Source organism: Trachurus japonicus, chromosome 13 (assembly GCF_045865225.1).
Source record: "Trachurus japonicus isolate A0001 chromosome 13, Traja_1.0".
Taxonomy (NCBI): Eukaryota; Metazoa; Chordata; class Actinopteri; order Carangiformes; family Carangidae; genus Trachurus; species Trachurus japonicus.
In genome coordinates, this window is record NC_140919.1 from 6,482,999 (window position 1) to 6,507,480 (window position 24,482).

At 39.2% G+C, this 24,482-nt stretch overlaps 1 protein-coding gene and 1 long non-coding RNA gene across 2 annotated transcripts in view; both read right to left on the reverse strand.

The window, feature by feature from the left end:
- aamdc (adipogenesis associated, Mth938 domain containing) overlaps nucleotides 1-24,482 on the reverse strand; it is a 71,574-nt gene that overhangs the window by 35,420 nt on the left and 11,672 nt on the right. The window lies entirely within an intron of this gene.
- LOC146975339 (uncharacterized) lies at nucleotides 15,709-20,161 on the reverse strand. Its single transcript, XR_015037350.1, has 2 exons — nucleotides 19,489-20,161; nucleotides 15,709-15,818 (listed from the first exon to the last, which is right to left on the reverse strand). It is a non-coding gene; the product is annotated as an uncharacterized LOC146975339 (long non-coding RNA).

Sequence of the window (24,482 nt, forward strand, 5' to 3'; positions counted from 1 at the left end):
AATATTTTGAAGTATTTTGTGTACATTTACAGTATAATTTCTTTTAAACCGCTAGTTATTACTGTACCATTCCACTTCAGACTGATAGTAATCGACCTGAGGATGACGCCCAGAAAAAATCAGACCAATCTGATGTGGGATTTCAGAATAAAAGCCCTCTGAACTTGCATATTTTTAAGTATTTTGTGTACATTTACAGTATCATTTTTTCTTTAAAACTGCTAGTTATTACTGTACCATTCCACTTCAGACTGATAGTACTCGACCTGAAGATGACATCCAGAAAAGATCAGACCAATCTGATGTGGAATTTCAGAATAAAAGCCCTCTGAACTTGCATATTTTGAAGTATTTTGTGTATATTTACAGTATAATTTTTTCTTTAAAACTGCTAGTTATTACTGTACCATTCCACTTCAGACTGATAGTACTCGACCTGACGATGACACCCAGAAAAAATCAGACCAATCTGATGTGGAATTTCAGAATAAAAGCCCTCTGAACTTGCATCTTTTTAAGTATTTTGTGTACATTTACAGTATCATTTTTTTTTTTTAAACTGCTAGTTATTACTGTACCATTCCACTTCAGACTGATAGTACTCGACTTGAAGATGACACCCAGAAAAAATCAGACCAATCTGATGTGGAATTTCAGAATAAAAGCCCTCTGAACTTTAATATTTTGAAGTATTTTGTGTACATTTACAGTATCATTTTTTTTTAACTGCTAGTTATTACTGTACCATTCCACTTGAGACTGATAGTACTCGACCTGAGGATGACGCCCAGAAAAAATCAGACCAATCTGATGTGGAATTTCAGAATAAAAGCCCTCTGAACTTGCATATTTTAAAGTATTTTGTGTACATTTACAGTATCATTTTTTCTTTAAAACTGCTAGTTATTACTGTACCATTCCACTTCAGACTGATAGTACTCGACCTGAAGATGACATCCAGAAAAGATCAGACCAAGGGGGCAGTTGTCGGTCTGAGGAGTGAAGCTCACTTCCGCGTTCAAAAAACTGCAATCCCCTCGAATTCCTCTGGGGGCTGGTGTCAGAAGGGAGCATTCCCCATAGAGCCCCATGTTAAAATCGCCGACTTTACATCCTCAGTAAACATGTTAAAAGCCTGGTGTCAGAACGTTTTTTCGTCTCAATCGATAGTTTCTACCCCCGCACACACTCTGAGGGGGGTGAATTTTTTTTTAACTCTACCGTTTTACTGTTATTAGGTTAAAACTCTGACCAATTAGGGCGCGGAAACGTTGAGTGACAGGTCCGAGCAGCTCCGTGGACAGGCTGCTTCGAGGCCAGTGGGCGGGTTCTCGGCCGGCCAATCCAACATGGCGCTGTTCAGGCCGCCATATTTGAGTCACAAAAACGACTCCCCAAAACCAATGGGTGACGTCACGGACGCTACGTCCATTCTTTTTACAGTCTATGGATCAGACCAATCTGATGTGGAATTTCAGAATAAAAGCCCTCTGAACTTGCATATTTTTAAGTATTTTGTGTACATTTACAGTATCATTTTTTTAAAAAAAAACTGCTAGTTATTACTGTACCATTCCACTTCAGACTGATAGTACTCGACCTGAAGATGACATCCAGAAAAGATCAGACCAATCTGATGTGGAATTTCAGAATAAAAGCCCTCTGAACTTGCATATTTTTAAGTATTTTGTGTACATTTACGGTATCATTAAAAAAAAAAAAACTGCTAGTTATTACTGTACCATTCCACTTGAAATTGATAGTACTCGACTTGAGGATGACACCCAGAAAAAATCAGACCAATCTGATGTGGACTTTCAGAATAAAAGCCCTCTGAACTTGCATATTTTTAAGTATTTTGTGTATATTTACAGTATCATTTAAAAAAAACTACTAGTTATTACTGTACCATTCCACTTCAGACTGATAGTACTCGACCTGAGGATGACGCCCAGAAAAAACCAGACCAATCTGATGTGGAATTTCAGAATAAAAGCCCTCTGAACTTTAATATTTTGAAGTATTTTGTGTACATTTACAGTATAATTTTTTTTAAACCGCTAGTTATTACTGTACCATTCCACTTCAGACTGATAGTAATCGACCTGAGGATGACGCCCAGAAAAAATCAGACCAATCTGATGTGGGATTTCAGAATAAAAGCCCTCTGAACTTGCATATTTTTAAGTATTTTGTGTACATTTACAGTATCATTTTTTCTTTAAAACTGCTAGTTATTACTGTACCATTCCACTTCAGACTGATAGTACTCGACCTGAAGATGACATCCAGAAAAGATCAGACCAATCTGATGTGGAATTTCAGAATAAAAGCCCTCTGAACTTTAATATTTTGAAGTATTTTGTGTACATTTACAGTATCATTTTTTTTTAACTGCTAGTTATTACTGTACCATTCCACTTGAGACTGATAGTACTCGACCTGAGGATGACGCCCAGAAAAAATCAGACCAATCTGATGTGGAATTTCAGAATAAAAGCCCTCTGAACTTGCATATTTTAAAGTATTTTGTGTACATTTACAGTATCATTTTTTCTTTAAAACTGCTAGTTATTACTGTACCATTCCACTTCAGACTGATAGTACTCGACCTGAAGATGACATCCAGAAAAGATCAGACCAAGGGGGCAGTTGTCGGTCTGAGGAGTGAAGCTCACTTCCGCGTTCAAAAAACTGCAATCCCCTCGAATTCCTCTGGGGGCTGGTGTCAGAAGGGAGCATTCCCCATAGAGCCCCATGTTAAAATCGCCGACTTTACATCCTCAGTAAACATGTTAAAAGCCTGGTGTCAGAACGTTTTTTCGTCTCAATCGATAGTTTCTACCCCCGCACACACTCTGAGGGGGGTGAATTTTTTTTTAACTCTACCGTTTTACTGTTATTAGGTTAAAACTCTGACCAATTAGGGCGCGGAAACGTTGAGTGACAGGTCCGAGCAGCTCCGTGGACAGGCTGCTTCGAGGCCAGTGGGCGGGTTCTCGGCCGGCCAATCCAACATGGCGCTGTTCAGGCCGCCATATTTGAGTCACAAAAACGACTCCCCAAAACCAATGGGTGACGTCACGGACGCTACGTCCATTCTTTTTACAGTCTATGGATCAGACCAATCTGATGTGGAATTTCAGAATAAAAGCCCTCTGAACTTGCATATTTTTAAGTATTTTGTGTACATTTACAGTATCATTTTTTTTAAAAAAACTGCTAGTTATTACTGTACCATTCCACTTCAGACTGATAGTACTCGACCTGAAGATGACATCCAGAAAAGATCAGACCAATCTGATGTGGAATTTCAGAATAAAAGCCCTCTGAACTTGCATATTTTTAAGTATTTTGTGTACATTTACGGTATCATTAAAAAAAAAAAAACTGCTAGTTATTACTGTACCATTCCACTTGAAATTGATAGTACTCGACTTGAGGATGACACCCAGAAAAAATCAGACCAATCTGATGTGGACTTTCAGAATAAAAGCCCTCTGAACTTGCATATTTTTAAGTATTTTGTGTATATTTACAGTATCATTTAAAAAAAACTACTAGTTATTACTGTACCATTCCACTTCAGACTGATAGTACTCGACCTGAGGATGACGCCCAGAAAAAACCAGACCAATCTGATGTGGAATTTCAGAATAAAAGCCCTCTGAACTTTAATATTTTGAAGTATTTTGTGTACATTTACAGTATAATTTTTTTTAAACCGCTAGTTATTACTGTACCATTCCACTTCAGACTGATAGTAATCGACCTGAGGATGACGCCCAGAAAAAATCAGACCAATCTGATGTGGGATTTCAGAATAAAAGCCCTCTGAACTTGCATATTTTTAAGTATTTTGTGTACATTTACAGTATCATTTTTTCTTTAAAACTGCTAGTTATTACTGTACCATTCCACTTCAGACTGATAGTACTCGACCTGAAGATGACATCCAGAAAAGATCAGACCAATCTGATGTGGAATTTCAGAATAAAAGCCCTCTGAACTTGCATATTTTGAAGTATTTTGTGTATATTTACAGTATCATTTTTTCTTTAAAACTGCTAGTTATTACTGTACCATTCCACTTCAGACTGATAGTACTCGACTTGACGATGACACCCAGAAAAAATCAGACCAATCTGATGTGGAATTTCAGAATAAAAGCCCTCTGAACTTGCATATTTTTAAGTATTTTGTGTACATTTACAGTATCTTTTTTTTTTTTTTTAAACTGCTAGTTATTACTGTACCATTCCACTTCAGACTGATAGTACTCGACTTGAAGATGACACCCAGAAAAAATCAGACCAATCTGATGTGGGATTTCAGAATAAAAGCCCTCTGAACTTTAATATTTTGAAGTATTTTGTGTACATTTACAGTATAATTTTTTTTAACTGCTAGTTATTACTGTACCATTCCACTTGAGACTGATAGTACTCGACCTGAGAATGACGCCCAGAAAAAATCAGACCAATCTGATGTGGAATTTCAGAATAAAAGCCCTCTGAACTTGCATATTTTTAAGTATTTTGTGTACATTTACAGTATCTTTTTTTTTTTTTTAAACTGCTAGTTATTACTGTACCATTCCACTTCAGACTGATAGTACTCGACTTGAAGATGACACCCAGAAAAAATCAGACCAATCTGATGTGGGATTTCAGAATAAAAGCCCTCTGAACTTTAATATTTTGAAGTATTTTGTGTACATTTACAGTATCTTTTTTTTTAACTGCTAGTTATTACTGTACCATTCCACTTGAGACTGATAGTACTCGACCTGAGGATGATACCCAGAAAAAATCAGACCAATCTGATGTGGAATTTCAGAATAAAAGCCCTCTGAACTTTAATATTTTGAAGTATTTTGTGTACATTTACAGTATCATTTAAATTCCACATCAGATCGCCCTGATTTTTTCTGGGTGTCATCTGAGGTCTGTTTTGAATGTAAGTAAGTGGAGTGAAATGCACACTCCATCATGTATGAATAAGAAAGAAATAAGCAAAAGTGATCATCCTTAAGAGAAATTTTTCATCAAAACTTAACACAAACATTTCTAATAAAGTAGCTCAGATAAATACAGTGGGCCGTTAAGTGCTTTAAAAACAAACATTAATAGTTTAAAATCAATTCTGTAAGGGACAGGGAGCCAGTGAAGGGAGTTAAGAACAGGAGTAATGTGCTCACGTCTATTAGTGTTAGGGTGCTTCTGGGCTGATGTACCGAAGGTTGTGGGTTTAATTCCTTCCTTGGACATGTTTCTTGTATGCCATTCCGCATGTCTTTGTCAATTTATTCTGCTAATTCAGCATGGTTCAGCAATGGCTTTCAGCATTCACACCATTTCCATTTTTGGAAATGCTTTTTCTAGTTAGTGTGAATGCTGAAGGCATTCACACTATTGTTATTCTGTTCGGACATTTTCTTTATATTTAGTGTGAGTTATTCTGTTCAGCATTCACACTATTGTTATTCAAATCTTTATTCTCTTTTTTTAATATTATTATTCTTACAACTTTCCGCCTTTCTACGGACTTAAACTAGTCCTTCATACTTTTATGCTATGCTATTTCAACAATTCATATATCAAAACGTGCAGCTTTTTCTGGACTTTATCGGAATGACTTTTCTCTTTTAAACTATTTATACTTTTAAAAATATTTAACATTTTCTGCAAATTTTTTCGCATAGGAATGCATTGAAAACATCTTCAAACTTTTAAAATCTTCTTACTTCTTTGAACCTCTAAAATTTCAGCATACTTTCTCCCACAGACTCCATTTGACTTTTAAACTGTAGACGAACTTTTAATCTATTCACGTATGAATCATCTTATTGATATCTTCAACAGTTTTTAGGTATTTGGCTGTTTTAAAATCATTAAAATTTTTGACAAAATCCAACTTTATAATGGTTGTATGTTGCGTCTAACGAGCAGAGCTTAGAGTGCGCTAGAGTGAGAGAGAGTGAAAAAACATTCTGGATTTTTTCTGGATAAACTGCCAGCACAGCCACAATTTACACTCTACACACATGATTTTTTCAGAATTTGTAAGACAAACTTGTTATCTCTCATATGATGTGCTCACAACAGCAGACAGACTTACAGAATTGTCTCAGTGAGCCTAATTGTGCAGCTAGACCTGCTCCAGTGGCTCATTGACTTCAATATAAAAGTAGGAGCTGATTTTTTTAGAAAAACAGAAATGACCGCCTTTTCTACCTTGCGACGGCAAGAAAAGTTTTTGCCCTACAAACATTTAATGCACATCAATGTCAGACCTGCAAACTCCATAGAGTAAAAAAGGTGACAAGGTCCGAAAAACCAAACCACCCCCCCCCCCCCCGGGAGAAAATGTTTGTGATTTTAATATGCAAGTTATGCTTTTTGGAGCGTTCCCAGTTAAACAGAGAGCAAATCTCTCATTAAAAAGACAGCTTTGAGAGAATAAGTACACCTCAATCAGGTGGGGTCAGCTGCAGAAAATGTTCACATTATTTGACCAAAAATAATGCATCAGTTTGGATGACCACATGACCTGTGGCTTTCAGCTTTCTATGATTATATTTAGCCTACTGTTTACAGCTGAGAATATCAGGTATTGTCCCTCCTCCATTAAATACAGTGCTGTGAAAAAGTATTTGCCCCCTTCCTGATTTCTTACTTTTTTGCAGATTTGTCACACAATGTTTTTATTTATTTGTATAATATTTTGATGGGGCAGCCATCTTGGGAAGGTTTTCACCACTGTTCCAAGCTTTCTCCATTAGTGGATAAAGGCTCTCACCATGGATCACTGGAGCCTGGATGTGAAGAGTGAAATTGAACCAGCTTTCCAAAAAAAATAAAAAGGTTTATCAAAGTTAGTTCATGATTTAACAAGAGGGGGCAATTACTTTTTCACATAGGATCAGGTAGGTTTGCATAGCTTTTTTCCCCTTAATAAATGAAATCATAATTTAAAAAGTGCATTTTATATTTACCGTACTTCGGTCATCTTTGTCTAGGCTATTAAAAGTTGTTTGATGACAAATAACAAGTTTGAGTAAGAAATCAGGAGGGGGAAAATACTTTTTCACAGCATTGTATGTAGCCTGGGGGTTGAAAATCACAGCACATAAAATGAGTGTGTATCACGTCTTTCCACATACGTTCTTCCTTCGCCTTTCAAACGGAGCAGAACCGGTCTGACAGAACACCAGCGGTAGAAGCAGGTATGGAGCTGTGTGCCGCGAACGTGCATGAAAAAACAAGCACGGCGAATGTGCGGCGCGCCGCGTGCATAACTCGCGCCTACATTGAAAGTATGTGAGCAAAAGACGCTACAGCTGAATGGCCCCGATGCACACACACACGCTTATCCAAGGCGCCTGTCATCATAGTTTTCTGCGTTCCACCGATACACCAGATAACTTCCCGCGTGTCGTTTCAAAATAAAAGCTGTCCGATATGTTTATCAAGACTCTATCACCCCCCCCCCCCCCTTTGAAAAACTCCCCGGTTCTGCACGATTCACGTAAACGACCCAGTTGACCAGAAAAACGGCGATTATAGCCGAAAGGTGACTAGTTTGCAGGTATGCAATGTGCTCAGGAAGGTCTCCTTGCCCAGATGGTCAGGACCACATTCTGATAAGAGGTACGGTTCTCTTTTTATGGGCTGTTTTCGGAAGCTGCTCCAAGCTCAAATCTCTCTGCTCTGCTCTGTGTGCAGTTGGTCCAGCTATAGTGGCCAGCTCGTTATTAAAGTCTATAAATAGAACAGTGCAGGTGCAGCCTGGCCGCTCGTTAAGATGTTTTTAAACACAGCCCCACACAGACACATGATAAACCAGACTGACAGAGGATGTCCACGCACAAACACAGGCATCACACTCACACAGACAGACACACAGAGAAACTCACACACAGTCACACATGCACGCATACACAAACAGACAAACAGACACAACACTATTCCACACAGTAAAATGTAAGCATGGTAGTCGCCATGGTAACTTCTGAGGGCAGGCTGCCACACAGGTGTAATCAATCAGATCATTAGGGAGAGAGGAGTTCTGTGGCGCTTATCAACAGTTTTACTTTCTGCACATGTACACGCAGACAGAGAGACTGTCAGACTCACACACCCAGACACACACTCACACATAGGTTTTCAGCTCACATTCATTCAATTTATATTTTTCTCATGAATTTAAGTTCAGACGTTTAACATTTCCACCTCTATAAATAGTAGTACAATTACAGGTGGAGCCTAGGATATAGGACGCAGCTTTTAACATGTGTCATATCTATCTATCTATCTATCTATCTATCTATCTATCTATCTATCTATCTATCTATCTATCTATCTATCTATCTATCTATCTATCTATCTATCACTTTTTTCAAACCCTTTGTCTCTTTTTTTCTCTTTTTCTTTCTTTCTTTCTTTCTTTCTTTTACTCCTTCATTTATATTTTACATAACTTCTTTTATCTTTCCCTCTCTATCCATCCATCCATCCATCCATCTACTTCGTTCTATCTATCATCCCCCTCTCTCTTTTTCTTCTTTCTATCTTTCTTTCTTTCTTTCTTTCTTTCTTTCTTTCTTTCTTTCTTTCTTTCTTTCTTTCTTTCTTTCTTTCTTTCTTTCTTCTACCCTATTTCTTTTTACTTCTTTGTTTCTTTCTGTCTTTCTTTCTACTCCTTTTCTCTTTCTTTGTTTCAACCCCATTTCTTTCTTTCTACCGCTCTCTGTATATGTCTCTCTTTCATTTATCCACCCCAATTTCTTTCCTTCTTTCTTACTACCCCTCTGTCGCTTTCATTCATTCTCTATTCTCTTTATCTTCTATCTTTCAGTTTTTCTTACCTTTTTTATTGTCTATCTACCCTTCTCTCTGTGTCTTTTTCTTTATTTCTGTCCTTTTGTTCTTTCTTTCTTTTTTTCTCCATCTACCCTTCCCATTTTCTTTCTTTCCTTCTGTCCTTTTCTTTTTTCTCTCTTGTTCCAATCTTTCTTGATTTCTTTCTTTCTTTCTTTCTTTCTTCTACCCCATTTCTTTTTACTTCTTTGTTTCTTTCTTTCTGTCTTTCTTTCTACTCCTTTTCTCTTTCCTTTGTTTCTACCCCATTTCTTTCTTTCTTTCTTTCTACCGCTCTCTGTATATCTCTCTCTTTCATTTATCCACCCCAATTTCTTTCCTTCTTTCTTACTACCCCTCTGTCTCTTTAATTCATTCTCTATTCTCTTTATCTTCTATTATTCTGTTTTTCTTACCTTTTTCTTTCTCTATCTACTCTTCTCTCTGTGTCTTTTTCTTTCTTTCTGTCCTTTTGTTCTTTCTTTCTTTCTTTCTTTCTCCATCTACCCTTACGATTTTCTTTCTTTCCTTCTGTCCTTTTCTTTTTTCTCTCTTGTTTGTTTCTTTCTTTCTTTCTTCAGCTCATTCAGCATTGTTCCAACAATTTCTTCAGCTCATTCAGCATTGCTTTCAGCATTCACACCATTTCCATTCTTGGAAATGTTTTTTCTAGTTAGTGTGAATGCTGAAGGCATTCACACTAATGCTGTGAATGCTGAAGGCACTAATAGTGTGAATGCTGAAGGCATTCACACTATTGTTATTCTGTTCGGCCATTTTCTTTATTTTTCTTTTTATTATTCTGAGTTCTTCTTCCCTTTTTTGGACTTCTTCTAGTCCTTCATACTTTGTGCTATTTCAACAATTCATATATCAAAACGTGCAGCTTTTTCTGGACTTTATCGGAATGACTTTTCTCTTTTAAACTATTTCTACTTTTAAAAATATTTAACTTTTTCTGCAAATTTTTTCCCATATGAATGCATTGAAAACATCTTCAAACTTTTAAAATCTTCTTACTACTTTGAACCTCTAAAACTTCACCATACTTCCTCCCACAGACTCCATTTGTCTATTCAATTGTAGACAAACTTTTAATCTATTCCTGTATGACTCATCTTATTGATATCTTCAAGAGTTTCAGATATATGGCAGTTTTTAAATCATTAAAATTTTTGACAAAATCCAACTTTATAATGGTTGTGTGTTGCGTCTAATGAGCAGAGCTTAGAGTGCGCTAGAGTGAGAGAGAGTGAAAAAACATTCAGGATTTTTTCTGGATAAACTGCCAGCACGGCCACAATTTACACTCTACACACATGATTTTTTCAGAATTTGTAAGACAAACTTGTCGTCTCTCATATGATGTGCTCAAAACAGAAGACAGACTTACAGAATTGTCTCAGTGAGCCTAATTGTGCAGCTAGACCCGCTCCAGTGGCTCATCGACTTCAATATAAAAGTCACACATGCACTTTCTTTCTTTCTTTCTTTCTTTCTTTCTTTCTTTCTTTCTTTCTTTCTTTTGTAGCCGGGTGGTAAATTAATCATAAGTGTACAGGGTTTCCCCCAGAAAACTTGTTAAGCCCGGTGGTAGGGTGGCACCGGCGGCCCATCGGCGGGCCACCGGTGCCCAAGCGTGTTTTTCTGTGACAGGGGCCTGACCCTGACCATTGACTGATGGCAGGGCCCTGTAGGTAACAGATTCATTAATGGAGCAGTAGCATTTAGAAGGCGTGATTCCATAAGGCCTTAAGATCAATGTTAAAAGTTGACTGGAAATTTGAAAATATTATAATTTATCATAAACATTTGTTATTATAAGACATTTATGTAACATATTTAAACACCTATAGCAGAGTCTTACAGAAAGGCACTCTTGAAATAGCCTCCTACTATTCAATCAACCACAAATCATAGCCTAAAAAACTATTTAAATAAATAACATCAACTCTTTGCATCTCCTGTAATCCAGAGTCCCCCATATGGGGGACTTGAAGACATGCATAACAATAACAAAGCCCCCACTGCACTGATTATGAAAGAATATGGTCATATTATACGTCAAATTAAACAGCAGAAGCTGGGCTAAAACGTGTAAAAACCATGTTTATATGACCCAAACACAGCCCAAACACTACTCAAACAAACAACTAGACATCAAACTTCATAAAGCACCTCTGTGTGGACCCAGTCGCCACATTTCTGGCTCGTATACAACTGTACATTATGCAAAACACATCAGCGACCTCTCATCTGAACGTGAACATCAGGGCGTCCCCCAGCAACAGCAGCTAGCAGCAGCAGCTAGCAGCAGCACGGCAGAGGGAGAAGACAACAATCAGCAAAGTCGAGCAAAAACAGACACTGCGTGGCCAAAACATGGTCGTACATTTGCTCTTACCTTTGCTGTTTTGCCGTGAAAAGGTTGTGTTATGGGTAAATCCACAATATTTCCAGTTGAACTCTGCCTAGTGTGTACATCTGAACTAGCCGGGCCGAAACCCGACGGCGCTAGGACCCTACACGGAAGCCTGCACGGAAGCCTGGTGCGCGCGCATACAACCCCACGTTGGCCTGCACGTGGATCTGCTGATCTGACTGGTTCATGGCTGTCACATGGCTGCCAGTGCGGCCAATCACATCGACCTGGGTCTAGCGTCATTCCTCTCTCTCTATTGGTTAAAATGAGCCGCCCCTCACTCGAATCGACCACTGCGCTGCAGAGATAGAGGCTGAAAGCCAAACCCACCCAGAAGCTGCTCTGAGAGTGCAGCAGTACGCAGAGAGACTGAATCCACTTATGTTAGTTATTTCCAATCGGTTCCAGTAGATTTATTTTCAGTTAGTTTATCCAAATTGTGTGAAAATAAAGATTAAACAATAGTTTATAGTAGCAGGTGGTTCCAAGCTGTGCCAAAAATGGACATTTTGGAAAGTTCGCCTGGATATTTTGTAGTAAAATCTCAATCATTTTGTCCTGCTTCAATTAATCAGAATCAACCACTGCAGAGACAATGTTCACATGTTGTACAATGATTTTATAGAGAGTTTGAGGTTCATCAGCATTATTCTAAAGGGCACTCATCAAAAATATGATTTTTTTTTAGGCGAATATTAATTTTATTAATTTTTTTCTGTGTGTCATCTTCATTTACTCTTCACCAGTAACAGATATACTGAAATTTACACATTTCAGCAATTCCTCATTTTTTTCCCTTTACTATGACACCAAAAGTATTCAAATAGACCTTGTGGTTGCAGAGATATACTCATTTTATTATGGATATGCAATTTTCGAGAAAAGGCCTAAAAAATAGGCTGGATTTTAAAGGTAAAAACTACTGCCTGGTGTCTCCATTGTTGAAGTGTAGCGTTATTTCTCAGATTTTTTTTTCTTTTCTCCGAGATTTTTTGTATCTGGAGTCACGTTACAGAGGCACATGACGTACTGTATAATACATCCATGACTGTACCACGCTCTTTTTCCGGTCAGTCGTCATGGAAACGTGACACTCACGGATCTACTGTTTAGACCAGAGAAGACAACGTGTGTGATCGCAAACGTTACGAGCTGAAAAATGAAACAATGGATCATTTTCACATCAGGTCAAAGCCCCGCGGCTCACAGGAGTCTGGAGCTCTGACGCTGCAGGGGATATCTATGGCAGGGGACGACGTGCTAACAGCTAACAGCTACCAGCTAACAGCTAACAGCTGCAGCAGCTGTCCAGCTGATTGAGCCTCTGGAGCTGCGGCTCCGCTCACGTTAACGTTTGGACTCGGTGCGTTCCTCTCGGTCAGCTGGTGAAGCAGCGGGCTGATGAGCATGATGTCCGTGACGTGTCCCGTTATGCGCGACGAAGTTGTGACGTTGTCAGGTGATGAAAAAGACACACCTGATCACGTGTTTATGGAATATCAAAACTGATTAAAAAAATTAATAAACGATGCTTAGCCTGGTGGGGGGGCAAGGAAGGCCTGGCGGGCCGCCAGGCTTATAATACACTGGGGGAAACCCTGGTGTAATTTTCCACTTAAGGGTGAATGTATTCCAATGTACTATAATGTGTTTTTGTTTTCTTTTGTTCTTTCTTCTAAATGTCATATTTCAAATGTAAATGTAAACAAAATGTAAATGAGTTAAACAAGTGGTCACAAGGTGGCAGCATTGAGCTGCTTTGGGGTTCAGTTGGGCGCATTTTGGTTTAGCCGCCAGGTGCATTGTGGGTTATTGTTGTCTTTTCTGCTGAATGTGAGCCACAAGTAGTGATGAGATCGGCAGTTCTTTTGACTGTACTGAATCACTATAATCAGTTCCTTAAAATGAGTCGTTACACAGCTCTGTGCATGCAGTACACCAGGCAGTGAGTGACACAGCGCCACAGTCAGCACAGTACGTGAACCTGAATCACGTCTGCAGAAGCAGTTCTCTGGTGCAGGTTCACGAATCACCAGTGAGTGAGTGAGTAACAGCTTCCCCAGCGGCAGTTCTCTGTGTGTGCAGTAGGTATGCGAATCATGAGTGAGTGAGAGGCAGCGCGAACCTGAATCACGTCCTCAGCAGCAGTTCTCTGTGTGTGCAGTAGGTTCGCAGGTAATGAGTGAGTGAGTGGCAGCGCGGACGTGAATCACCCTGTCAGTACGTTCGCGAACGACACGGAGTGACCTGGAGCCCTCAGCCCCGACTGTCAGTGAAGACACGCACAGAGAGTGAACTGGAGCTCAGTCCCCAGTACAGTGAACCACGCGCACAGTGAGTGAACTGGAGCTCTCAGCCCCGAGTGTCAGTGAACGCATCACTGACACCGTTCCCTCGCAATGAGAGTCTCCGCCACCAGATTCGCAGGTGATTCAGTGATTCACAGACCACACAGCAGTTCCACTGTCGGCCTGCACACTCGCTGCTGAGCTCAACTACTGAACTGAGAAAGGAACGAATCAGGTCAGGAAGTGATTCTAGTCAGTACGTTCACTTAAAGCAGAAGTAAGTGGTCCGGTCGTTTTCGCTAATGCTGCGTTCCAGGCAGGCTTTTGAAATCGTAAATTACAGCTTCAAGTCACAACTTACGACTTTGTAGCGTTCCAGGCAACCCACTCGTGTTTTTCCGACCTGTTTTACCGGTGAAAGTCACTATAATGGCCACTCGTAACTTCCGACCGGTGAACTCGTACCAGATCGAACTGGTATGACTTCATGGTCGGAAAAATACGAGTTTCCTTGAACGCACCATAACAGTCCTCGTCCCTACGTCGCCACATTCACGGCGTCCCTTGGCTGCACACACAGCCCTGCATGCTGTTCTCTCTCCTCATTGGATAAAAACTGTAGGATACGATAAATGTTTTCTCTTCGGCTCAGAGCAGAGCAGAGGGACTGACAGACCCGTGTTTCAGTCCAAACACTCTATGTAAGTGATTGCTGTCGGAAGATATAACTATTTAAGACTTATATTAACACAAATATATCACTTACTTCTGCTTTAAATAATTCGTTCCTTCGAACGAATCACTCGCGAACTACACAACACTAGCCACAAGTGCCTGAAATGTCTCGCCGAACAGAGGAGACTGTTGTTCTGTTCAATTGGTAGGTAAAATACGCACACTTTGTAAGAGACGCCGTAACAGAATGTGACAATATAGTCTCATTTAGAGATATTGGTGATTTATTTCAGAGGGTAGCATGCCAGCCGTCGACCGGGGCTAACGACTAGCTTCAGGAAGCTCCAGCTCCCGTGTTCCACGCTGCGTGGCGTGTAAGTGACTGTGGTAATATTTTGAATGCACATTTTCGAGTTAATATGACCGTGTCATGATTTTAATGACGTGTGTATTTTGTTGTTTCTGTAGACCTTCATAGCCCACTGCCGTATTTTGTCCCCTATGCTATTTTGTTTCTTTTTATGCTTTTGGTTTCGGTTCTCTCTAAAGTCTCAGATGAGAACGAATGACTTTGAGTTTAGACATTCAGTCAAATAAGCCTTTTTGCAACTGATGTGAAATAAATAAGAAGGCTACAAGAACCCCAGTAAGTGTGTCCTGTGTGCTTCTAATTCCCGGGCTACACATTCTTTCTTTCTTTCTTTCTTTCTACCGCTCTCTGTATATCTCTCTCTTTCATTTATCCACCCCAATTTCTTTCCTTTGTAGTGTGTTTTGTACCTCCTAATTTGTAAGTAATTTACCCTGAGAGTTACTTTTGTGTTTAGTATATAATCCACTTCAAATTCTTTACTTTTATCTTTAGAATTGTCTTTCATCTCCAGGTGTGTCCTTTACCTGCCTGAAGGTAAATGACTGGTATAATATGAAACAAGGCTTTGTTTAGACTAAACACTGATGTTTACGTTAGGTCACTTTTGCTGGACATTGGTATTTGGTGTGCTTCTCCTATGTTTAAGTTAGCCTAAGGATAATTGCCTGGTCAAGATGTCAAATACCAGAGGGTAATTTGGACAGGTTAGGTATTGTTTTAGTTTATGACCATCCTGGTCACCTACATTCTTCTGTTTAGAGAAGGTGGAGTTTTAGAGTATATAAGGTCTGGACTTTTGGCCAAGACCCAGAGGTCTCAAATTTGGTTCCGGAGGCTTCTCGAAGATTCGGCTGTATGACACTGTATCTTTTTTGTAATAAACCATTTTTTACCATCTACAAAGAAGACGTGTCAGAGTGGTCATCTTTTCATCAGCATCAACATCAAAATATACCACACCTTCTTTCTTACTACCCCTCTGTCTCTTCCATTCATTCTCTATTCTCTTTATCTTCTATTATTCTGTTTTTCTTACCTTTTTCTTTCTCTATCTACCCTTCTCTCTGTGTCTTTTTCTTTATTTCTGTCCTTTTGTTCTTTCTTTCTTTCTTTTTTTCTCCATCTACCCTTCCCATTTTCTTTCTTTCCTTCTGTCCTTTTCTTTTTTCTCTCTTGTTTCAATCTTTCTTTCTTTCTTTCTCTTTCTTTCTTTCTTTCTTTCTTTCTTCTACCCCATTTCTTTTTACTTCTTTGTTTCTTTCTTTCTGTCTTTCTTTCTATTCCTTTTCTCTTTCCTTTTTTCTACCCCATTTCTTTCTTTCTTTCTTTCTCCATCTACCCTTCCGATTTTCTTTCTTTCCTTCTGTCATTTTCTTTTTTCTCTCTTGTTTCTTTCTTTCTTTCTTTCTTTCTTTCTTTCTTCAGCTCATTCAGCATTGTTTCAACAATTTCTTCAGCTCATTCAGCATTGCTTTCAGCATTCACACCATTTCCATTCTTGGAAATGTTTTTTCTAGTTATTAGTGTGAATGCTTTCTGTTCGGCCATTTTCTTCCGCCTTTTTACGGTCTTCTTCTGGTCCTTCATACTTTGTGCTATTTCAACAATTCATATATCAAAACGTGCAGCTTTTTCTGGACTTTATCTGATGTATTCAAATTTTTCATACTTTTTATTCTTTTTCAAATATTTAACTTTTTCTGATTTTTTTCAGCTTTATAATGTGTGTGTGTTGCGTCTAACGAGCAGAGCTAGAGTGGTGCCAGAGTGGAGAGAGGCAAAAAAACATTCTAGAGTTTTTCTGGCTAAACTGTCAGCACGGCCACAAATTAAACTCTAGACAAATTATTTTCTCCAGTTTTGTAGCCACACTTGTCTTCTGGCTAAAATTCTGGTCAAAAATGCAAAGAGACTTAGATAATAATTTAAAATATTTTTTAAATGCAGCCAGGGAGCTCTCTGCTCTCATTCAGCCCAATGCATTTTTTTCACAGCAGCAGGAGAAGGAGCTCAACTTTGTAACTTGCTGTTAAGTGCTTTTTAATTCATTTTAATTCACCAAAAAATAGTCACAGGTCACAAAAAAGTCCTCTTCTTACTTGGTGTGGCTAATTTATACTCATTTCTTTTTATTTTAAGCATCATTGAAAAATCTCACATTCATCAAAGTCTGAACCTCTCTTCTCCATAACTCTACTCTAGTGTAGTGGTCAGGGTGGCTGCTTGCCAACCCCAAGGTCACTGGTTCAAATCCAGGTTGAGCACTCTTGTTATGTTATGTTGAATTCTGCTCCCCTCCATCACCCTCAATTGGTTACAGGTGGTCGTTAAGAGACGCATTAATTGCTAGTGCCACAGTTTGCAGCACATCATCACATTACAATCAATGACAACATGCTTATGTGTGTGCTCTCTGTAGTAACTTTCCTTACTTTTTTTTTTAAAGCAGAAGCCAGTGATCCTCTTATTAAAGGTTTTCTTTGCCCCTCACATATTGTCTCTGTCTGTAGCCTAGTGGTTAGCTTGCTGGGCTGAAGACCTGAAGGTTGCTAGTTCAAATCTTGCCTCAACAACAATTATAATGAAATATTTTCCCAGTTGTCCTCTGTTGACTTCTGATAACTTGCTCTCAGCCTGAAATTCACAGAAATTTTCATTGTAAGTCATTCAAGCTTGACTCTCAAGCTTTCTTGGTGTTGACACAGTGTGTTTCCAACAGGTGCAGATTTGGGCTCGTTAACTTCAGAGTGAGACAGAGTGCAGCTCATCAACAGACAACAGTCTTTGCAACTGTGTGTACACTGTGGCCTAGAGGCAGAGTGGAAGTCTACTGGCCATGAGGTTGTGGGTTCGATTCCTACCTCGGTCAAACATTTGTATGGTGATCACTGCTTGCACTATTTGCTAATTCTGCAACAGTGTTCAGCTGCTTTCAGCATTCACACCATTTCCATTCTTGGAAATGCTTTTTCTAGTTCTTACTACTTTCCGCCTTTTTACGGTCTTTAACTAGTCCTTCATACTTTGTGCGATTTCAACAATTCATATATCAAAACGTGCAGCTTTTTTTTTAACTTTATCGGAATGACTTTTCTCTTTTTAACTATTTATACTTTTTAAAATATTTAACTTTTTCTGCTAATGTTTTCCCATAGGAATGCATTGAAAACGTCTTCATTTCATTTCATTTATTTATTTAAAAAGGACAGTGTGCAGTGACATTAGTTATTGAAACAATAAAAAGATGGCTACACCAGATTTAGCGGAGCCGCTAATTTCCATCTGTAGTCCTCCAAACTTTTAAAATCTTCTTACGTCTTTGAACCTCTAAAACTTCAGCATACTTTCTCCCACAGACTCCATTTGTCTTTTAAATTGTAGACAAACTTTTAGTCTATTCCCGTATGACTCATCTTATTGATATCTACAACAGTTTTAGATTGTTGGCCGTTTTAAAATCATTAAAATTTTTGACAAAATCCAACTTTATAATGGTTGTGTGTTGCGTCTAACGAGCAGGGCTTAGAGTGAGTGACATCATCGTTACAGTGGGAGGGATCGAAAAAACATTCTGGATTTTTTCTGGATAAACTGTCAGCACGACCACAAATACAACTCTAGACACATGATTTCCTCACTGTTTGTAGCCACACTTGTCGTGTCTCATATGATGTGCTCAAAACAGCAGACAGACTTACAGAATTTTAACAGCTAGACCCGCTCCAGTGGCTCATTGACCTCAATAAAAAAGTAGGAGCAGATTTTCTGAGAAAAGCAGAAATGACCCCCTTTTCTAACCTGCGACGGCAAGAAAAGTTTTTGCCCTACAAACATTTAATGCACATCAATGTGCTCAGGAAGGTCTCCTTGCCCAGAAAATAATGACCACATTCTGATAAGAGGTATACGGTTCTCTTTTTATGGGCTGTTTTCGGGAGCAGCACCGAGCTCAAATCTCTCTGCTCTGCTCTGTGTGCAGGTGGCCAGCTGTAGCGGCCAGCTTGTTATCAACGTCTATAAATAGAACAGGTGCAGGTGCAGCCTGGCCGCTCATTAAGATGTTTTTAAACACAGCCCCACACACACGATAAACCAGACTGACAGAGGTTGTCCACGCACAAACACAGGCATGCACACTCACGAAGACAGACACACACAGACACTCACACACAGTCACACATGCACACATACACAAACAGACAAACACACAAACACAACAATGTGCCACACAGTAAAATGTAAGCAGTTAAAGTCGCCATGGTAACTTCTGAGGGCAGGCTGCCACACAGGTGTAATCAATCAGATCATATCTATTTCTTTCTTTTTTTCAAACCCTCTGTCTCTATTTTCTTTCTTTATTTCTTTATTTCTACCGCTCTCTGTATATCTCTCTCTTTCCATGTATCCACCCCAATTTATTTCCTTCTTTCTTACTACCCCTCTGTCTCTTTCATTCATTCTCTATTCTCTTTTTCTTCTATCTTTCTGTCTTTCTTTCTGTTTTTCTTACTTTTTTCTTTCTCTATCTACCCTTCTCTGTCTTTTTCTTTCTTTCTGTCCTTTTGTTCTTTCTTTCTTTTTTCTTTCTCTATCTACCCCTCTCTGTCTTTTCTTTCTTTCTTTCTTTCTTCTACCCCCTTTTCTCTGTCTTTTACAATAACTTCTCTCTTTCTTTATTTCTACCTCTCCCTCTTTGTATTTTTCTTTCATTCTTTCTATCTCTCTCTGGCTTTTTACTTCTTTCTTTCTACCCCCCTCTATCTCTATCTATCTACCACTTTCTATCTATCATCGCCCTCTCTGTCTCTATTTCTCCTTTCTTTCTTCTACTTCCTTTCTCTGTTTTTTTGCTTCTTTCTTTCTTTCAACAATTTCTTCAGCTCATTCAGCATTGTTTCAACAATTTCTTCAGCTCATTCAGCATTGCTTTCAGCATTCACACCATTTCCATTCTTGGAAATGCTTTCACACTATTGTTCTTCCGCTCCGCCATTTTCTTTATACTTATTATTCTTACAACTTCCGCCTTTTTTGACACTTAACTAGTCCTTCATACTTTGTGCTATTTCAACCATTCTCACATCAAAATGTTCAGCCTTTTCGGGACAGGTGTGCTATGACTTTTCTCTTTTCAACTATTCATACTTTTTGCAATATTCAACTATTTCTGATTTTTTGGGCCCATAGAGAATGCATTGGAACAGTCTTGAAACTCTTCAAATCTTCTTACTTCTTTCAGCCTTTAAAGCGTCCACATACTTTCAGCTAGAGACTTCATTCAAATTCTAAGCTGTAGACAAACTTTTTAAGTATTCCTCTATGACTCAGCTTATTGATATCTTCAACAGTTTCTGATCTTTGGAAGTTTTAAAATCATTAAGTTTTTTGACAAAATCCAGCTTTATAATGGGTGTGTGTTGCGTCTAACGAGCAGAGCTAGAGTGGTGACATCCTCAGCCAGAGTGGAGAGAGGCAAAAACACATTCTAGAATTTTTCTGGCTAAACTGTCAGCACGGCCACAAATTAAACTCTAGACACATGATTTTCTCCACAGTTTGTAGCCACACTTGTCGTGTCTCATATGATGTGCTCAAAACAGCAGACAGACTTACAGATTTGTCTCAGTGAGCCTCTTTGTGCAGCTAGACCCACTCCAGTGGCTCATTGACTTCAATAGAAAAGTAGGAGCTGATTTTTTTAGAAAAGGAGAAAGGACCCCCTTTTCTAAGTAGCCAGGTTGAGAAAAGTATTTGTCCTACAAACATTTAATATACATCAGAATGCTCAGGAAGGTCTCCTTGCCCAGAAAGTCTCTACCACATTCTGATAAGAGGTACGGTTCTCTGCTTTTTGGCTGTCATTAGGAGAGCTGCGCCGAGCTCAAATCTGACTGTTCTGCTCCTGCTCTGTTGTGCAGGTGGCCATCAAGTCTGTCACACACACAGACACACGCACACACACACAACACTGTGCCACCCAGTAAAAGGTTAGCAGTTAGTCACCATGGCGACCTCTGAGTGCAGGCTGCCACACAGGTGTATTCAATCAGATCATTAGCACATGGAGGGGTTTTGTGGTGATCAACTATTGTACTTTCCAAATCCAATGTGTCTAGAGGAGGACAGAAGCCCTCCATCCTCCTCTAGCCCCCCCCCCCCTTCCTGCTCCCTGCTCTTCACACAGACTACTCTGTCTCCTCCGCCTGCAGGTGGCGCTGTTGAGCTGTTTCAAGTGGATTTAGTGGATTTTCTTCCATAAAAGAGATTAAAAAATATATTATAAATGATTTGGTAAAGGTTTATTTCAACCAGTTACTCTTTCTTAAAAATATGTTGATCTTCCTCTTGAAAAATAGAGGACCAACCTCCTCTGCCTCTACATGCATCAACCCCTCAATGATTTTAGTAGCCTGACAAGCCAGACTATATCATTAGCAAATATATTTGCTGCCGCTAGGGTGCGTCTAGATTTCTAGGCTATGATTTTAGACTTTTGAGGGCAATTTGTAAACATCTCCAACAATTTATCTTTTTCTCATAAATTTCAGTTTGGTCTCAGGTTCTGTCAGGATTTTGAGCTTCTCCATGACCTAACTTTTGCCTTTCCACCTCTATAAATAGTACAATTACAGTTTGGAACCTGGTGCTTGTTAAGATGTTTATAAACACACACACACACACACACACACAGCTAAATCAGACTGACAAAGGACGCATCTTTTAACATCTATCTATCCATCTATCTATCTATCTATCCATCTATCCATCTATCTATCTATCTATCTATCCATATATCCATCCATCCATCCATCTCTTTCTATCCGTCATCCCCCTCTGTCTCTTTCTACCCCCTTTCTCTGTCTTTTTACTTCTTTATTTCTTTCCTTCTTTGCTTTCTGTCTACCCCTCTCTATCTCTTTCTATCTATCATACCCCTCTCTCTGCATCTTTTTCTCTCTTTATCTTCTTTCTTTCTTTCTTCTACCCATTTTCTCTGTCTTTTTACTTCCTTCTTTCTTTCTTGCCTCTTCCTTCCACCCATAGAAAGACATTCATCTCTCAGCCTTCAAGTTATATGTTTTAGCTTTAGCCTTTTTCAACATTCCCTCAGCAGTTTCTTCATCTAACTCAGCATTGTTTCAACAATTTCTTCAGCTCATTCAGCAATAGCGTTCAGCTGCTTTCAGCATTCACACGCATTTCCTGCTGGAAATGCTTCTTTTTCTAGTTTTTTTTTCATCTTCCGGACGATTTTCGGTTCGCTACTAGTCCTGCAACTCTTCAAATTATATATCAAAACGTGCGCCCTGATTGGGATCGGTGTGCTATTACTTTTCTCAACAGTGTACGCGCAAAATTTTGCATTGAAGTCAATGGGACGGGCGAAAAAAAAAGAGCGAAAAAGACCAATCATTGGAGTTTAACAAACGTCTACTGCTCAGGCATACTTTCACCTAGAGACTCCATTTAAACTTTAAACAGTAGACACAAGTCTTGTGTATTGTCGTATTACTCCACGTTTTGATAGGTCATATAGTTTTTGATCAATCCCTGTTCAATGACCATGATCATTTTTGGAGAAATTATGAGATTATAATGGTTGTGTATTGCACGGAATGTTCGTGTCAGAGCGCGTGACATCATCGGTTAGAGTGGGAGAGAGGCCAGAAAAACTCCAGATTTTTTCTCTTTCCACACTCGGCCCGGCCACAATTTACACTCTACACACATATTTTTTTCAGAATTTGTAAGACAAACTTGTAATCTCTCATATCATGTGCTCAAAATATCAGAGAGACTTACAGAATTTACAGAACAAGCCTCTGAGTGCGGCCACGTCTGTCTCTGCTCCTCATTGACTCCAATACAAATATTTTCTGAGAGAAGCAGAACGGACCGATGTTTTAAAACTACCAGCGTCTCCAAAATATTTACTGTAGAAACACCAAATTGTACCACATTTTTCAGGAAGTCCTTAGAGCAACGTGATCTGTGTTTTGTTCTGATAGGAGTTAGGCTACCGTTTTGTCACAGTAAGCCTAAATGCGAGACCGGTGCAGAGGAAGAAAATCGCTCTTTTTCTCCATGTTTCTGTCTGCCTCAGCCTGGGGGGCCCCTATCACCATGGTAACCTCTGATCCTCAGGCCATAGCTCGTTTACTTAATAAACAATCCACCTGGCGCTCGTTTAATGTTTATAAACACAGACACAGCTAAATCAGACTGACACAGGATGCAGCTCATAACATGTGTCAAGTCAGTCACACACAGACACACACACACACACAGACTCTAGAGCCAGCTTCATGTGATTACAGTTACACACACATCAAAACACACAGGTAACATACAAATGCGCGCGGAGGCACGCACTCCTCTCCCACACTCTAACACACACAGGTAACTTCATGTGAACACACGCACACGCACACGCACACACACACACAGTTAACCTAATGTGATTACAGCTCCTCCATATCAGTGCTTATAGAAAGATGATCATGTGTCTGTCTGATCAGCTCTGTCTTGACCTTAAGATCGTGGGTTTGATTCCCATGTTGACAGAGATGGCAAAACCAGCAGTAGCCCCGTGGCCCATTCAAAATTTCCCCAGAGGAAATTTTCTAGTATTTGATATGCAATTTATAGGAACACTTTGAATGTAATCTTTGATACAAATAATAATATTTGAGACATCTTTAATTTTATTAGAAACAGTGTTTGCACTTTGGATGTAATATTTTGGTTTAAGTCACATTTATCTCTGTACGGATAATTGATACAGCAATTTGAAAGTATGATTAATTTTGTTTTAAGAGTGAGATAGATATCCTTATTGATACTCATAATATATGTCATTTGTTTAAGGTTAATTTTCATTAAGTTATTTATTTTGGACAAAGGAAGTTACTTCAAAGAAAAAAAGGAAAAGATGTAACAATCCACCTTATTCCTAGCCCCCATGATGCTTTGCGGGAATTATGGGCGCAGCTTCCAGTGCGAACCGGAAGTAGCGTTTGTTTACATGCCAACAGTACGCGCTAATTCACTTTCTGCGGGGGTTAGAGACATAAAACACCACCTTTTACAACTCAAATGAGACAATATCATAATACCGCTGCCAGGGTTCGTACGGTCATGAAAAACCTGGAAAAGTTATGGAAATTGAAAATGCAATTTCTAGGTCCTTGAAAAGTTATTGAAAAATAAAATCATCTGTAAAGTTTTGGAAAAGTCATTGAAATATAGCGTGGACAATATTTAGGATGTGTAAAGGCCTATTAAAATTATTTTCTTTATCTTTTTTTTCCCGCGGAACGGACGAGAATTACTAATGCACGTGAGTCTGGCCGCAGCGGATCGGACCGGGTCGGGTCTTTAAGGTTAAGAGCCAGTCGCTGGAAACATGTCTTTTGAATAAAATAATGTTTTTCCTACTTCGGGAGAAGACAGTGTTGAGTTCTCTTTCGGCCTCATATAGACAGTGCCATGGATTTATTGGTGAAGAGTGAACTGCTGATATTTTGTCTTAGTGCTGAATATGACCAAGCCGCTGTCTCAGTGCTGAAATTAATGACAGCGTGTCAGAGAGAGAGAGAGAGAGAGAAGTTTGGGGAGCTCTCCCCAGTGCTGATCGCCCGCGGCGGATGCATTTTCTCCACCAGATGCGCCGGCGACCGTCTCTGCCTAGTTCTTTTCTTTTTTCCACCAGTTTTCCTGCTCCTGTACTTTTTTGTCTTTCAGATTATGACATGTCACGCGCCATCCCCTGCAGTGCAGATTGGCAGCTGACTTGAGAATCCATGCATATGTTTTTCTATTGCGTATTTCATTTTGCTGCTATAATAAACATTTGCTTAGGA